The sequence below is a fragment of the Agelaius phoeniceus genome, chromosome 14, assembly GCF_051311805.1.
Source record: "Agelaius phoeniceus isolate bAgePho1 chromosome 14, bAgePho1.hap1, whole genome shotgun sequence".
NCBI lineage: Eukaryota > Metazoa > Chordata > Aves > Passeriformes > Icteridae > Agelaius > Agelaius phoeniceus.
In genome coordinates, this window is record NC_135278.1 from 16,223,671 (window position 1) to 16,241,263 (window position 17,593).

The 17,593-nt window shown below is 40.3% G+C and overlaps 1 long non-coding RNA gene across 1 annotated transcript in view; it reads right to left on the reverse strand.

Moving 5' to 3' along the window:
• LOC143695201 (uncharacterized) overlaps positions 1-17,593 on the reverse strand; it is a 50,092-nt gene that overhangs the window by 16,733 nt on the left and 15,766 nt on the right. The window lies entirely within an intron of this gene.

Here is a 17,593-nt window from a genome sequence, read left to right on the forward strand (position 1 = left end):
AAGACATTATTATATTCTTAGGTCAAAATTCTCAGTCCAATCTCTTTTATCAGGCTCAGAGCCTTTGTGTCCCTGAAGTGCTAATACTTTATGCTGATTGACTGTGCAGGCGTTGGTGGGAGTTCACATTATTTTTGATACAATTATTATTGACAGCAAAAACTCCACCAACAAGAGAAAAATCCCATTTTTATTACTTATGGTATCACATTGCCTGGAATATACAATGCCTGAGACCTTCATTATGGTTATGTTTTCATAACAAAACAGATGAGAGGGGGAAAAAGAGGGCAGGATAAAAGTATTATTTTAGTAACGGGAAGACAAAGTATGAGCTTGATCATAAAGACCAGTGAGCTTTATAAATGCATCTTTGAACTGAGAGAGACTTTTTTTTTTTTAAATAAATGGTTCTTTGAACCTGGTGGTTGTAAGGAAGTGAAACAGAACAAACTTTGAAAAGTGTGCTTGTCTGAGGCTCCTTGCACCATATCTGGCTGAGAGTACAGGTGGCCAAGCACAGAAAGTTCCTGCCAATTTCTAAAGTTACACTTTTATCCACTAAACAAGCATCCTGATCCGGGTTACCAAACAGGGCACTCAACAGGAGCCTCCAAGTGCATGTATTAAATATCACTTATTCCACAGCCTGGGCCATCCAGCCTAGTAAAGCTTGATCTAATACTGTTTCACCCTTTTCCTGTGCTCGCTGGATTTTGGGTAATGGACCTTCCCAGGAGACTGCTCTCAGAAAGTGTCTTCAGTAGAAGAGTTGATGCACATGCTTCTATTTTAAAAAGCACATGTTCAGCACATTTCACTTTTGTGAAATGGAATATGGTTTAAGTTTGTTTCAATAAAAAAAAAAGGGATTCTGCTGGAAGGACTTATGTCTAAGTGCAAAAGGTTTTGTACACAATGAACAGATTTTTTTTTCTTGAGAGCCAAGGAGGAGACACTAAAATGAAATCTCCCTGCCACAAAAGCAGTTGCTGTTTTACACACAGAGAATCTACAAGGCGGCTTGTTATGAATTCTCCATCTTTGTATTTATTTTGGATTAGACTGATTTAATCTAAGAGTCACATCAAGAAAACCAGACCTTGTCTTTAATGAGAAACTTAATATGTATTCACAGTAAACACTTTAAATGTCAAAGTTTAATGGACAGTATTCAAAGGCCATTATTGTAGCAATGTGCTTTTATATCAACATGGCTGATGAAGAGCAATTCTTTTAAAGACACTCTTCAAAAAAAATCAATATAAACTTCAAATAATAATAATAAAAACGCCCTACAGTGCATCTTAATCCAAAGGAAGGACAGTAACAAACCCCTACATAACCAGGAGATCTAAAATCAAGCCTTGGCAATGACTCCCCTCCTGAGAAAAAGGGTGAGTTGCATGACTGCAGTGCCCTGTACCAGTGAGAAATATGAACAGAACAAATTTATATTCTTGTCCCAAGTTCATGCCTAAACCCACGTCAGCATCAACCTCCCTGAGCTCAGCTCTTCCCTCCTCTGTGCTTTCCTCCTCCAGGTCCTTCTCACCCAAAGAACATCCCCACGTCACAGGACACAGACAAATGCACCCCCAGGAATCACTCGTGCATCATTTGAAAGTTCTGCACAGCAGAACTTGACAGAGGACTCTTGCTCTCTGTATAAAAAATGTCTGCAGTCTCCCATCTTATTAAGAGGAGCCTCTTCCCCAAATTCCAAGTTTTCCAACACGCCTTCTCCATCCCACTTTCCTGGGAGTGCGGGGGCTGTTGGGATGGAGAGCTCACCCCAGCAGGCACAGAGTGCTGACATCTTTAGCTTGATTTTGCTGATTAAAAACAGTATCAAAATCTGCTTTTTTCCCCCAATAGCTCCCTTCAAGGTCTGATCCACCCTTGGTCCAAACACATCCAAGATGTTCTACATTTCTGTACATTTCTGACACATTTGGTGTCATTATATCACATTTTATTTACAGATCTACAGTGGACACTTAGACCTTCTCAATAGCATTTAAGGAATGTTTCCATAAAGATCCTTGCACATATTCCAGCATGATTATTGCTCACTGAAACAGAGGGTGGGAAAGCTCTGGAGTGCCAGAGTGAAGATTTGTCTTGATCTGGAAGAAACTGCTCCATACATTAGTCCCAAAATCAAAGGCTGTGACATTGTGATGTTTATCAGAAAGAAGAAAGCTTGTTCAAGCAGGCTGAGTTTTTATTTGCAGCCATGGATATATTTACCAATTTATAGATAATTTTATTTAATTGCATTTTGAATCAATTAAAGCAGTTCATTTGTATGGAATGATGTAGCAACCAAAAGCTACTGCTTACGCATTTTCTATGCTGAGAAATTTTCCCTTTGGCAGTGGGACTGAACTTTAAAAGGAAATTATAATAGTTACATTCATGCAAACCCAGAAAGGCACCAAAATAATTCCTTTTCAAACAGATTTAGGGAGATCAAAACCTCTGGTTTATGTGGATTCAGTCTCTGTAACCAACTAACAGGATGCCGTGTTATTTTTATCTGGACATGCAGAAAATACAGAAATGGGGGAAAGCAGAGAATTTCTTTATCCAAGTGTTGTTACTGTATGGAGTCCCTTAAGGAAAATGAGCAATTATTGCATATTTATTTAATTTGCTGAGTAATCACTGCATATACACTGTTTCACTTTGGTTACATCTCTGCTCCGGTCTGAGCTGCTGACAAGGGAGAAAACACCACAGACAATCATGGAATTTCCAGAATTATCCTTAAACCGTTCTTAGAGAACAGCAAAAGGCACCAATATTAATTGGTTCTGACTTATTTTGCTCCACAGTGTGCACCTCTCTTGCTTTGCTGCCAGCTGCTAATCAAGGAGGGAGCTCTTTGGCAAAGAGCAGCGCCGCACACGGGACCTGGCTCTCTGCTAATCCCACTCAGATCAGATCCCTCCCAACAGAGTTTGCACTGCCAGCTACCCAGGGAGAGATGAGATCCATGGAAAGGAAAAAAAAGCCCTAAAAGTCTTCAATTGATACCCCCCAGCCAGAGCAGACACTTAAAGGGATGCACCATTGATCCCTTGGGTGCACCTCGAGCTCTCCACTCCGATCTGTGAGGTAACAGCAGAAATGCCAACTAAAAAAAAATAAATATATATTTATATATATATATATATAAAGAAAAGAAAAAGGATAATAATCCTTCAATGAGTCACATTCTTGCCACTTTGTGTTAGTGGAATCCTTGAATCTTCCTACAAAACACTTGCCAGCCAAGGACTGACAATACTCTGAAACAGTCAAGATTGGGCTCCTAGAAATTGTTGTCCTCTTTTTGTCCTTTGGAAAGGACTTAGTGGCTACTGCTCTGAAAGGAATTTTTAAAAAAGGCATTGATTGATCACAAAGCAGAAATCTGTGAAATCCACAAAAAGTGCAAAAGCAAACAAGCCCATAAAATTTACTACTGTGTTTTAGTATCTGGATCCAAATAGAGTGCACTTGATACATGGCATTTGTAAAGATGCTGAGAGAAGGTGCAGTGGCATCTTGAACATTAAATAGCACATTAAATAAATGCAGGCAAAATATTCCAAATAACCCTAAAATACTCCTTAGCAGTTATCCTCTCAAACTGAAAATTTGTGTTTTTCTAATTGGCTTTAGTTGCCTTAATGGGGAAACAATAATCCAGAAGTGATGGTCCTTCACCTCTCCATTTATTTTTATTCTTAGCAGAAACCAAAGAATGCACTTTGGACATCTTGGAGCCACAGGAACATCTTAGAAGCCTGAACAGCCCTTGCTCTTCTCCCTTGTGCCTGGGGACATATGGGGCATCCCTGAAGCCAAAAATGGGAAGGGAGAGGTCAATCCCTGTCCCTTGCAAGTCTCACTGGGCTATTTTGAATTTCTGAGGATCAGCTACTCAGTTTAATGATGTTAAACACATGATGAGAGAGATCCATGTCTACCATGTTTTTAAGCAGTCAGAACTGAAAGTAGCAGGAATCTGGTTTTTTGTATTTAATGTATTATGCCACGTCCTCTGGTCGGTTTTAGATCACAGAGATTAGAGGATTATCCCTCTCCCAAACTTTGAATCATCTTCTCACGTGTAATGTTGTTAAAATTGCTTTCTGGCCTCTTTTCAAATGGTGGCTGCTGAAGGATCTGCTCTGAATTCTAAATAAAGTGAAACTTTAAATATCCCATGCTCTGTGTTTGGAGCATTCAGCTTTGGAATGTGCCAATTCCTTGTGCTCAGGAAAAAAAAAAAAAACGTCCTTTTAAATAGCAGGTGAATCTATAAAGTCAATGCTGTTGTAACATTCTGTGTAAGAGGGAGCTTTGCTGGGTGCTCCAAACTCTCTGAGAGCATCACAAACACCAGGTGTGATGAAGGGGAGCACAAGAAATTGGCTCTGTTTTTGTTTCTGGGATCTATTGCTACATGGCACAAGAAATGGATGGAAACGTCTCAACCCAAACCTGAGATTATCCAAATCTCCCTGATCCCCCTGGAAACAAAGCAGCAAAGTGAGAGATGCCTCATACAACACCCAAAAGGAAAGGACTGGAAAGCAGATTTGCTGATTAAAAAAAAAGATAAATAAAAAAATGGATAATTGAAGGCAATTTGAGAATGGATTTTCTCGTGAGAATTGCTGTTCTATCCACAGCACTGAAGATGGGTGAACAAGAATTTTTTTGGCTGGTTGGGTTTTGTTTGGGTTCTTTTGGGGGGGTTTGTTTGTTTCTTGGTTGGTTGGGTTGGGTTTTTTCCTCCTTGGATTCCAGCTGGGATGATTGGCATCTTCCTTAAAAAAAATAGTATTTTTTTCATGATTTCATGTTTCAGTTTTTCTTGCTTTAGTCACAAACTGCTCAGGCAAGAAAAAGTAGCTCCAAAACCCCTTTCAGCCTGAACAACAAAAAATAATCCTTCTCTATTTAGCAAGATCTGAAGTTTTGAGATGCTCTAATTTAGAGAACTGTTCCCTTTCCCAGGTAAACTCCACCAGGACACAGCAACAGGAGAGCTCCTGTCCCACAATTCTGCCTGGAACACTGAGGAATTTTTAGGGATCTTTCTCTGGCCAAATTTTTCCCAAAATCATCGAGCTGCCATGGATCCAAAACACCCTCTATTATCAAAATTGGAATAAATTTTGATTTTACTGCTAATGTTTTTCAGAAGGACAAAGGATTAAACCAATTTTTATGCACACAGACATAGGGAAACTTCTTAAGCCAAATTCTTCCATGTCTCCTGACAATTTAAGTATTTCACCACTTCATTTGACTACAAGACATCCAGGTTTTCCAGTCCAGCTCCTTTTGTGCTCCAAGACCGAGTAAGTGGATCCTTACCCTCAACTCCCCACATTCCAGATGTGGCTGAGGGTGGTTCACATCTGGATGATTTAACCATTTTACTCCAAAATGAATAATCCAACCCAAAGCTTTGCCATGCCAAGAACCTGCAATTGTCTCTTGAAACCAGAGGTTTAATCACTGAGATCCAGCAATTCATGTGTCTTCATTTATTTCTGACATATATATGTATATCTGACTTTTAAAATTTACTGGGTGAGAAACAGGATTCAGTTGTTTATAAAGAATGTAATTTTCCCTTGAAAGTTTCCTACAAGTGCCTTGTCGCTTAGGAATAATTTTTATTCCTTGCTTTTTTTTTTTTAATTTTCTTTTTTTTTACTTGCTAAAAGACTAAGCATTATCTACTAATAACATGAAGATGCAGAAAAGAAAAGGTCAATTTAATTGGAGCTACTATTTCCCGGGGTTTAAAAGGAAAATGTTGAAGCTAAGATGACATTGACAAATTGCTACTATTTATTTAAATTGTGTAATGCAATCTACCAGTAGTTCTATAATCTGCATGTTTGAAGCAGTTGACCCGTCCAACTAATGCAAACAAATTAGCCTCCTGGGTCCTCCCTAGATCCTATAAGCCATTAAATATCCTAATCTAACATCATTTAATACACAAACTCTCTCAGTTAAAGTGTTACAGTGAATGTGTGTTATAAAAATTACAATATACAGGGTCTAAGCACACCAAAGCCCAGGTCAGTAAATTTGTCTTTTCTGCCATTCATCCCATTATTTATTTATTTATTATATTTTTTATTGGTTATTTAAGCACAATAGGGACACATTTTGGGTTTCCCTGTGCCCCCCCCTGCCCTTGCAATAACTTCATTGCCATGGGGTTCATTCCCTCAAAAGTCCAGCATTGGTTTAAATGTTTAAAGTTCAAGGGTTCCTACCACAAATATATTGCATAAATTTCATCCCAATCAGTAAATTGGTCCCAGGGAAGTGTTTGCATATTAAATGTTCCTAAGGAAATTAAGGCTCTATTATGCCCATGATACACAGGCTACCAGCAACTCTGGTTTCCCCCTGATTTATAGAAATGCCAATCCTGAGACTTCACAATTCATGCAAATAAACTCACCTGAAGGGAATGGGATTGTTTGTCCCAGCAAAAATGAATAAAACCTGGTGTAATTAGTAAAGCAATAATTCCCCCAGGAACTCAATCCTGGTGCTTTGTGAAGAGGGGAAAATTGCCTGTTCTCCATTATGATAAATACACCAATAGAAACCCACATAATTATTATTTTATCATACTCAGAGGTCTGTTCTGGAATTTATCCGTGAGTAAAGTCCACCTCAGGCAGGAATAAAACCAAGGGACATCTGAGGGCTGCCACGTCCTCCCCTTGATTTCCCCTGCCCTTGGATCAGCCCTTTAAAGATCAGGGAGTCAATCGTGTTTCATAAGAGCAAGGAGACAGATAAAGGTAGCATGGAATGATTAAATCAATCAGGAAAGTAATAGTCCCATAACCAAAGGAAAGTCAATAGGTTATATATCACTGGCAGCCCATAAAGTCATTACAGGAGCTTATGGGACTGAGTCACACAATTAATTGCCAAAGAAAAATCTCGTGGTTGCAGTAAAAAAGTGTATTTTTAGCAAATTGATACAAGGAAGCTGATCCTTTCCATGGACTTTTCTGGAAGATAACTAAGCAACAACAAAAATAACCCCACAAAACTGAATCCCCTCAAATTACCAAACCATGTGGAAGAAGCTTTTTCCAAGCTGTTACTAAACTTCCTTCTTACAAAATATGTTTTAGGTGAAAAAAGAAACCCTATAGATTTTATAAGGAAAAGGCTGAAGCTCTTTTTCACAAGGAAAAGAAATAGATGGGATCAAGGACCACCTATAGAAATTGCAAAACTGAAGAGAAAAAAGAGAGATTCTGCAGAAATTTGGGAAATCTTGCTGTCAGAGTACAGATATTAATAGTTTCACGTGCCTGGTTGTGAAAAGCACAATGGGTTTGAAGAGCTCTCTGAAGAGATTTAATTTCAATGAATGCAAGAGCAAGAAGGAGCTGAGCAAAGTGCTCTGATTCAGAGCCTGTGACCTTTCTCAGCAGAGTCATCCACAACTGCTCCACTTCTTGTACTCACAAATACAGAAAATAAACCCGTTATTTTAAAACCTTGGTCAATAAATTACAAAACCAAAGAGATTTTGGCAAATCCGATCACGAGACCCCAATCTCTGCCTCCTGCTGCAGGTGTGATGATTTTACCTCAAAGGGGGTTGTTTTTTCACTACAAAAATTACCACATATTTTCCTTTCTCTGAGGAGTAATTAAGTGACTCATGGATGAGATCTAGAAAATTGATACTTGTCAGAGGTAAAAACAATGATCAGTGGAAGGGGTAAGTTTATCATAGAATTGTGATTTTAGGCTTTTTTCACATTCCTTGCCTAGTTTGGAATTGTTCTGGTTCATAACAATCAGCTATTGTCAGCTGCTAATTATTAATTTCTCTTGGTTTAAGATCTTTTTAGCTGAAATGACATTGAAAAGCAGTTTGAAAGGTAAAGTCACTCAACCTTTTCTGAATTTTGAGTTCAAAACCACATTTTTTAATTGGACCAGCACCAACTGATGGTTCAATTTTCCCTTTCTATATCTATAATACCTTGGACCTGCATTAAACATCCCATTACCCTGAGAAACCCAAATCACTTTGCAGGTTACTTCAACCTGAATTTGGGATTTACAGAGAAACATTTACAGAGAAACAAATCCGCATTACCATGAATGATAACATATGAGGTATTTTAAATGAATAGTAATTAAAATTTAGTAGGATGATAATATGGTAATTAAATATCAATTGTTTGCGCAGGACCACTTATTGAGTTTAATAAGTATGTAAAAGATATTAATCTAGTTGTCATGCAATTACCTCATTGAGGGGGAGTGGGAATATGTGCGTGTGTGTGGGAAGAACAAATCATGAAATGCAAAATTCAGTTTTAAAGCTGCGCTAAGGTTATGACAGAACCAAACGAAGGAAAAAAAAAAATTAATTAATTTCTCTTCCTTTCCTCACTGGGGGATACTCAGGGAGGTGCAGTGGGGTGAGCTGTGGGCATTCAAAGGGCTGAGGACGGGATGTGGGCAGGGAGCAGAGTCACAGGACCATGGGATGGGTTGGGAGGGACCTTAAATCCCATCCAGGGCCACCCCTGCCACGGGCAGGGACACCTTTCACCAGCCCAGCTTGCTCCAAGCCCTGGCCAAGCGCAAGGAGCCATGGCAAACACAGCTCTCCCAATGTTCTGTTTAAAAAGAGCATTTGTGCATTGATTATAACACCTGCACATCATCAGGTATCAGCCACCAAAGCTAAACCCCCTCTTTCAGCGCTCAAAAGAATTATTTGGGGTTCTGCCTGCCATGGGCTGATGTTGCATTAAGTGCCCAATACCTGTGCAGGAAATATTTAGCCATTTTCCTGGGAATTGCACATTAATGAAGTTTTCTGCAAGATTATTGTGACAATTGCGCACGTCCTTATCAACTTCACCCCCCCAAATCAAAATAGGCACTTTAGGGATCATAATTCCAACCTGGCAGGTTTTGAAAACAGAAGATGGGACAGTCCCCACATTTTTCTTATAAATTATCCATCCTTTCTGCAGCAACTTTGGAAGCAGTGCCAATTTTTTTATAGCTCAGAGCAGTTATAAAATATTAACCATATCAGACTTGATTTTTCAACAGCCCTGTGTGGAGAAAATAAAGATTTTTATGCTCCCATGTTTACAAAGACATTAGAAGAGAAAGGTGGTAGGAAGTTTGAGTTCACTTCCCTGCCAAGCAAGGAGAAAGAGCTTCACCTACATTTTAACCAGCAGGAATTTGACAAATCTGTTCTCAAAAACTAAGAGAAGAGAAGCCCTCACTTTCTGAGACTTGTCTTAATGTTTAACAACCCTTTTTATCCAAAATCTTTGCTGCAGAGGAAGCTAATTCCTTCTTTTCCTAAGCTCAACAGAGAGAAAGAGATATTGACTTTTCTGCCAGCAAACCCAGCTCCTTCAGCCCCGTCTCCAACCCACTTTTTTGAATCTTTCATCAGTTTTGGTCCTTCTCAGAGCTCTGACTCCTGCTCAGCATCCTTAAAGAGCTGTGTTTTAAATGGGACCCTGCAGCACCCAGAGCTCCTCCTGCCCCCAGGCTTCAGAAAAACAGCAGAGGCAGCACAAAAAAATGCTTTAAGCACAAACAAAAATGAACATGAGGAGAGGCTTCGAGACAAATTACAGGGTACCCCCCACCCCACCATGCTCCTTTGTGAAGGTGCCCAGATTTAGAAGCTGAGGGCAGAGAATGGGCAGCAAAAAGGGTTTTCCTCTTCCAAGCACAAGCTTTTAGACTATCAGAAAGCTTCATATGAAGAGAAAACAGAAGAAAATATGAGTGAGGTAAAAATTAGGGTTTGGGGAAGAAAATGGAGCCGAGTCTGTGTGAGGACTGGGGTACCAGCAGTGGGGTCATGGCAGGGCAGCTCTGTGGAGCCTCTCAAGGGAACCTCTCTCAGCCTCTATTTCATCCCTGCCAATCGTCCCTGCAGCCATACTTCAACACATCCACGTTCTGAGCCTCTTTAATTAATTAAAAGGACAGAATAATTAATGCAGCAACTCTTATTCTGGTTTAGGCCGTCAGAGAGAGGGTGGGAAGGGAGGCAGGGGGCAAATGCACCTGAAATTGAGCTCTTGGGTGATGCAAAGCTGCTGCAAACCCAATAGAGAGATAACTGCAAATAATTTTAATATAGTTCTGCATCCCCCCAAGGCAGCTGCAGGATACTGGTGAGTCCAAGCCACAGAAACAGCTGAGCTGGAAACCTTTCTAGCAGAGAAAATACTCTCTCTAAATATTAGGAGCTTCTGTAGGCTCAAATATGTTGATGGCTCACATCATTTCTGCAGATCATACCAGTAGATATTGGGAAGACTTGCTGTGCCATATGTGCATCCTTCTTCTCTTTCAAAGCCATCAGTTGTCGAAGGGAAAAAATAAAGAGTTGTGTTTGGGGGAGAAAAAGCAATATGCACTGAAGCTCAAAAGCAGGCGCGCGTTTGAAGTGTCACTTTTGGTTTTTATCACCATTTTATCACCACTAAGGGAAAGTGCTCTGCAGCTCACAGAGCACTGCCTCATCCAATAACCCGTTCAGAGCAGGCTTTTTAGCCTGGTGATGGAAACAAACACAGGCAAAGGTAGAGGCAGATGATTAAATGGGCTGAAAATCCAGCCTGACACGTTGGTACCAATTGAACAAAACTGGGGTCGGGGGAGAGGTACAAGAGCACGAACCAGAGCTTAAATTATCCAGCCTAAATTCCTGCTTCTCACAGTGCACCCCCAGCTCCTGGCATTGTATCACCTTGGTTTCACGTCTCTATTCTGCAGAGTGGGCAAAAAATTCCCAGTTATGAGGGTGCAGATGAATATTTCCACCATTTCAGGATTATGCAGGAGCCCACAAAGGCTCCTCCAGCATCATCCCCACATGGGCAGTGCTATAAAATCCCATTGTTGACTCAGACCACTGGGCCAATTCCCTGAAAGGATTTCTTAGGAGATGTTGCTCTCTAATATCTCTAAACCTACTTACAGATTTTTTTTTCCTTCATTTGAAGATCACTGACCTGGTGCAAGAAAATATTTTCTCTCCATAGGAGGCAGACCTCTTCCCTTCCTGTGACTTTCAAACCACCAGAACTTTGAAGAGTTACTGTGCATCTTTTCCCACTCTCTCGAGCACCCAGTTCCTTACCCAGGCAGACCCCCTGATGTTTTCAAAACATCAATAAACACTGTATACATTCAAACTCTCAATTTCCATTTATACCTGTATCTGTTCTACAGATTTCCCTCACAGCCCACTAAAAGTATATTTTTGCCAACCTCTGTAAGCAGTGATTTTTAAGTCTCAGGATTCAAATGAACAAAAAGTGATTTTTATCCTTGATTCTGCTGTTCTTTCATACTGGATCTGTGTGAAGGTCTCACACACTTTCAGCAAATAAAGGCTTATTCCTAGATTTATCACAGAATAGCAGGAAGCTGACCTTCCAACTGCTCTGACCTGGACCCAGGAATGGTTTTGATTTCATCACACAGATATTTGGGGTTGTAGTTACACAGAGCTGGGTGGGCCGGGTCAGTCTGGTCATGACAAAAGGCTGGTGGAGAGCTGGAACTTTGCTAGGCTGTTTTGGTGGCAGGCATTTGGACATTCTGTAAAATCAAGGACAGCAGAAGAACTGTAAAAAAGTGAATTCCAAGATTTAAAGAGCAAATTTTCACTGGACTTGAAATCAAAGTGATGGAATCAAGTCGTGGACGCTGCAAGTCCAAAAGAACCAGACTCCAGCCAAGCTGGAACACAAAGGGAATACAAAATCAGCTGGAAGGCCATTATTTGTCAAGGCATCACCATCTTTGGACTTTGGAAATGTCCTGCCTTTCTGTGGGAATTGCCATGTATGATAATGAAGGAAAAAAAAACAGCTTTAAAGAGAGCTTCCAGGAAAACAAATTAAAACGTTGTGGCTGTTTTCTATTCTAGTGCCTCTCCCTCCCCAGGGCTCTGCCCACACAGCTTTTTATATAAAATATTCTTGTCAGGATGCTCTGGAATGGTCATGACAGCTTCCTGTGGGGTCACAGCAAAAACATTTTTAGAATAAAGGGCTCACAGCATTCCCAGGTGGGCAGTGCTGGAACAGGAGCTGCAAGACTGGGTCTGGTGGGGACCAAAGGTCCTCCCTCAGCTGTAGGGATGGGTCAGGACACCAAGGAGCTGCCATAAAAGACTGGGATCCATGTGATTTCTCCAGCTATTCCAAGCTGCCACAATCCCCTCTACATCATTCCTTACTCCTCACAGACCAGGCCAATGTTTCTTTCATTCACATTTACAAGATCTATAACAAATATACTCCAAAAATTAAAAAGGGTCTGATCCTGCTTCCCCAAAAGCAGTGCCTAAAGCAGCAGATGGACTGTGGCTGCAGTGCTTCAATATATTCATTATTTAGGCCATTAATTTCCTTTGCACTGAAAACATCTGGCTTCTGATGCTCAGGGGGAAAAACAACATGGCCCAAAACTAGTTTAAACTACAGGTTCATCTTCTAGGAGGGCAGGTTAAATCACAACCTAGTAGAAAAAAAAGACAGATTTTTCACTATTGGAGAGGATGGATGGATGGAGGTAAAAATCTTTTCTGTATAACACTCTTGAAGTGATTTTTGTCAGGAGAGCTCACTGGATACAGGTTTCTAATTGCTGCCTGGAGCACCCCTGGGAAGAGCTGCTGCTTTTCCTTTTTCCTCGGGTGTTTCTCACAAGCAGAGCTGTGCCTGTAACTAAAGCTGTGGAGAATCCCACACAGGGGCTCAGAGCATCCCCTGTCCCCAAAAACCCCTCTCCCCCAAAGATTCCAGCCCCAAAAGGGATTCCCACACATTCCTGCTTCCCTTGGACCCTTCCCCACGACGCCAAATGTGTTTATACCAAAACCAGCAGTGTCTGCTCAAATGTGGGTTTTTAAAAAGAGACTTGTGTGGAGATTGCTGAGAAACTGGGGAGGGATTTCACACATCAGGGAAGGCAAATCCCACATAGTGAAACAGAAAGGTGTGGCACAATAGCTTGGAAATGAAACAATATCTTTCTACAAATAATCTCAAATGAAATGTTTTTAAAACACAGTGAAGCCAACTATTTTCAGGCTCTGACACAGTAATTAATTACCTTATGGCAGGGTCCCATGCTAAGAGGAACTAAGGTTTAGTTGTTTAATAAACTAACAATCCTGTGATTGGAGAAATTATTAACCTGTTTCCAGAATATTATGATTTCTTAATCTCTCCAAATTTTATGGTCTCAAGTAGGAAAGACAGGAAAGGATAACTTGGTGGGATTAAAGAACAGGGACCAGGCCTGTTTCCTCCAGCTCCTCATCTCCTTCACTCACCTAACATGGTCAGAAACATGCCAAGAGTTTTTGTCTTCTCATGTCAGGATGAGCTTTCTAAAAATTACTTTTTTGACTTTTTACCTCTCAAATGACAGGAGTTGCACAGGTCTGTAGACAAATCAGAATTTCAGAGCCAACATGTGCTTTTCACACAAATTCATCTTTCAAGAGGTAGAAAGAAGCCTTTGAAGAGAGGTGACATCTCCAGCCACATGCTCTGTGCTGAGAGCCTTATTTATAAACCACCTTCACCCACCAGGTTTGGAGAGAAGGGCTTCTAAAGTTTAACAAAAAAAAAAAAAAAGAATCACTGCTTTATATTCCTGGTTTTGCAACTTTTTTATCTTGTTAGAAAATACCTGCTCATTAAACAGCAGGAAAAAAATCCAGATAAGCCAAACTGTATTTCCAACCTATCATTTTGAAATGAGTTGTCCTCTTTCCGTGCCTGAAAGCTTCCAAACAAGGAACATGAAAAGTTTCTCAAGTGTTTGTGGTTACAGATGAGCTTATTTTTAATCTGCTCACAAAATGAGAGAACTCCACTAGCCTGTAAAATAATTATTCCTGCAACAAGGTGGATTATGCATAAGAAAGATTTCAAAGGTTCGATTTTACTCTAAGAAAATACTGCTTTAAATCTGAAGCTGCTCTTCAGCTACAGCATCACCCCAGCATTGGTGCTGGCCTGAACAGATGATTCTAGGAATTTCCTGCCCAAAATGTTTTACCTTTAAATTATTGGAAATTAAATTCATGATGACAAATTAGGAGAACATGAAACAGATGATGATGTCCTGCTAAAAGCAGAGGGAGAACTTAAAGAGCACCTTCTTCTGCAGTGGTAGCCTTTAAAATCTCTCATAAAAAGAGCTGTAATTTTGGAATTACAGATTACCATGTTACTCCTCACCAGAAACCTGACATCCTCAGAATTCAGCTGTAACTGGGACAAAGACACCTCTCCAAGAATTCAGTGTACAGCAATGAAACATCAGTCCACAATGCTGCACTAATGCAAGGGAGAAGCAGCTCTCATTAGATGGCTATCTCTGCATGAATAATGCACTATTACCTGTTTGGGTTTAATTAAATGTAATACATAACATTTTCTTGTAATGACTATAGGTATCCATATGCCTCTATTATACCTGACTTCAATAATTCATTAATTTTCCTCTCACCCCCTCATTTGGACGATTTATCATTTTGCCAGACTCCTAATGTTAGTAATTTATGAGAAAAGTTTTTATAGTGTTTTCCAGGCTGACTGGGATTAACACAGTCACTGCAGACCTTCAGTATTTCTGCAAACCTGCACTGAACACAATAATTCTGAGTGGATAACTACATTTAGAGGGAAAATCAAAAAGCATCCTGACACAATGAAAGGGTTTTAGGAGGATTTAGCCTTGGATTATTAAATTCTTGTGTAGAGATTGATGTGCCTATTGAAAATCCCAATTCTTTTCTATCGCCCCCTTCCAAAACACAGGGAGAAAAGGGGTAAAGAACTTTACCAGGCTTGGGAAAAAGAATAACTCACACCTGGACTGAAAGTTGGGATTTGCATTGGGTGAAGTCGAAGAGTGCTGAAGCCAACAGCCCTGGAAGGGTTTAAAAGCAGAGGGGACACCTGGGGACCTGGGGCAGCGGGGCCTTGGCAGTGCTGGGGGAGTGGTTGAACTCCATTACGTTTGAGGGTTTTCCTAAACAATTCTATGTTTTTGTAGAACATTCCTTTGCTCCTTTTATTCGCGTATTTTTGGTGCATAGCCCACGTTGGTGGATTCCGCTCCTTTTCAGTCTCTGGGCATTTGGAAACCTGGCTCCTCTCAGACTCCTCGATTTGGAAACTCTCCAGAAGAGCTTTTTCCCTTTCTCAAGGCTCACCCATTTCTTCAGAAGAGGTACCTATGTCCCTGTGCTCCTTGTATTCAGTAAAATCTGCTTTGTTTTGGGATCCCAGCTGCAGGTCTGACCCACCCCAGCTCCCCCACCCCACAGATTTCTGCAAAGTGCTGAGAATTACACCTCCACACTCCTTCCCCAGCATCTGCAGATCTGATTTCCCTCTGTAAATAGATTATATCCAATATTTATAAAAAGATTAAGCTAATCTGACATTTAATTAATGGAAACGGCAATGTTTGACTTTTTATTTTAATAAGCAACACCCTTTGTTCCCACAGAAATCATTACTAGCAGTACGCTCAAAAAAAAAAAAAAAGAGAAGAAAAGGCAGAAAGATTTAACAAAAGGTTCCATTAAATTAGAGAGCAATAAACAAACACAGCCAATTTATGCATCGGAGTCATTAAACGTGTATCCTCTCCACCACTCCCTTCACAGACACTACTTAGGGCTGCTGCAATGGATCTGCAGGGAGCAGTTACCTTAATTATAAAATGAAACACCTCTGCTAATGCAGTCTTGGAGCCTTGTTAGTTTACACCCCAGACATGTGGCTCCGAATGGGCTCCAAATGCTAATTCCAGGGATGCTCCGCGGTGCCCGGCGTTCCATGACCGCGCTGCCTGCGGGGCTCCCTGGATTTTTTTCCCCCTCCCTCTTGCCCTTGGGGTGGAGATAAAAACGCAGGAACTGTTGGGTCCGGCTCAGCACGGACTTGTGAATAGTTCATTCATGGGCGGCCATTTGGACAAGCAGCCTCTTTATCTGATTATCTGCCCTCATTGTTAGAGCCCTGCCTCGATGTGATGAGCCTTGCAGGAAAAATTAAAGAAGATGTAAACAGTAAATGCAGACATTTTGCAACATAGCTAAAAATAAATTGCACTACAGGCAATTATGCAAGTTTTACTGGATACATTAAAAAGACATTAAATGCACAGCTGTTTTAAGTGTCTTTTAAGCTGATAAATTAACTGTCTAATAAATTGTAAGATTTGTCAGCTAATAATGCTATTTTATCTGCTTTAACATATGCCTTCCTAGTTCATGAAGCATTATTGTAAGTGCCAAAAGGAGATAATGTGCATTTTACAGTGTTATGTCTTAAGTGGAATGGATCATTGGCCATGAAGAAGTGTGTTAATAAATCTCCTAGGCTTTGTTAATTGCACTCAATGAAGTGTCACTGTTAAAACACAAAAGATGTGCTAGAGAAAGCTGAACATAATGTCTTTCAGTTTTACAATTAACAGTTCACTAGGCAAATCGACCAAAAAGACCATAATTTGTTGAAGCCTTATTAACTTATATTTTCCTAGTCAAGGTCATAATTGTGAATGGCTCAAAGCTATCTTTTAATGCTCATCAAGAAGAGTAACCTTGCTGGAGAGAATGAACTTTTCCATCTCTCAGCAGCACTTATCCCTCGCTTTGCAGGTAGCAGATAAATAAAGCTGAACTTTGCTGTACACCCCCAATGAGCACCACTCCTGAGCTGGGAGATACAACTTCAACCAGCTTTCCTCCACAGAAAATAGAAAAAGTGACAAAAAATTTAAAAAAAGGTTTTCGAAGGAGTGCATTAATCTACCAGAGCTGTTGTCATGCAGAAAGACTGCTCTTAATTTTAATTTGAAGAATTACTCATCAAGATTTGAGGTTTTTCCCCTGGAAACTGAACCCAGCACAGAAGACAAAACAAATAACCCAACACGCTTCACAAACAATTATCAAAACCAAATACAATCACTAAATACCCTTCACAAAGAGGAGCTATTTCCATAATTCTTATTAAATATTGATTATTGAACATATTAACACTTGTCAACATCTCATCAGACTGGCACGACTGGGCTTGGTTGCACAATCTTCCCACTTCAGACCGTTTTGTGATAATGTAAAGTATTTTCTCCACCAGGGTAATCACAGTAAATACCAATGATGATGCCTTGGCACACAAATACAGATGTATGATCACCAGCTCCCTAATCCTCATGAAGCAATGAGAGCACATGATGGAACAATAATGACCAAGCATTAATTCAAGTCTGTCATTTCTTCCTAAAAACCTCAAGATGCAGAACACGATGATTCCATGGGAATCACCATATATTCAAATCTCACCACTTTGAGCACTTGAAAGTGCTCAGCACTGGTGGCTTGGTAACAGTTGTGACACTGTGATGCACGAGATGTTTGGATATATAAAAATACACATTAATAAATCATTCCACCAGCATTAAAAACAATGGAAAGCGCCCACTT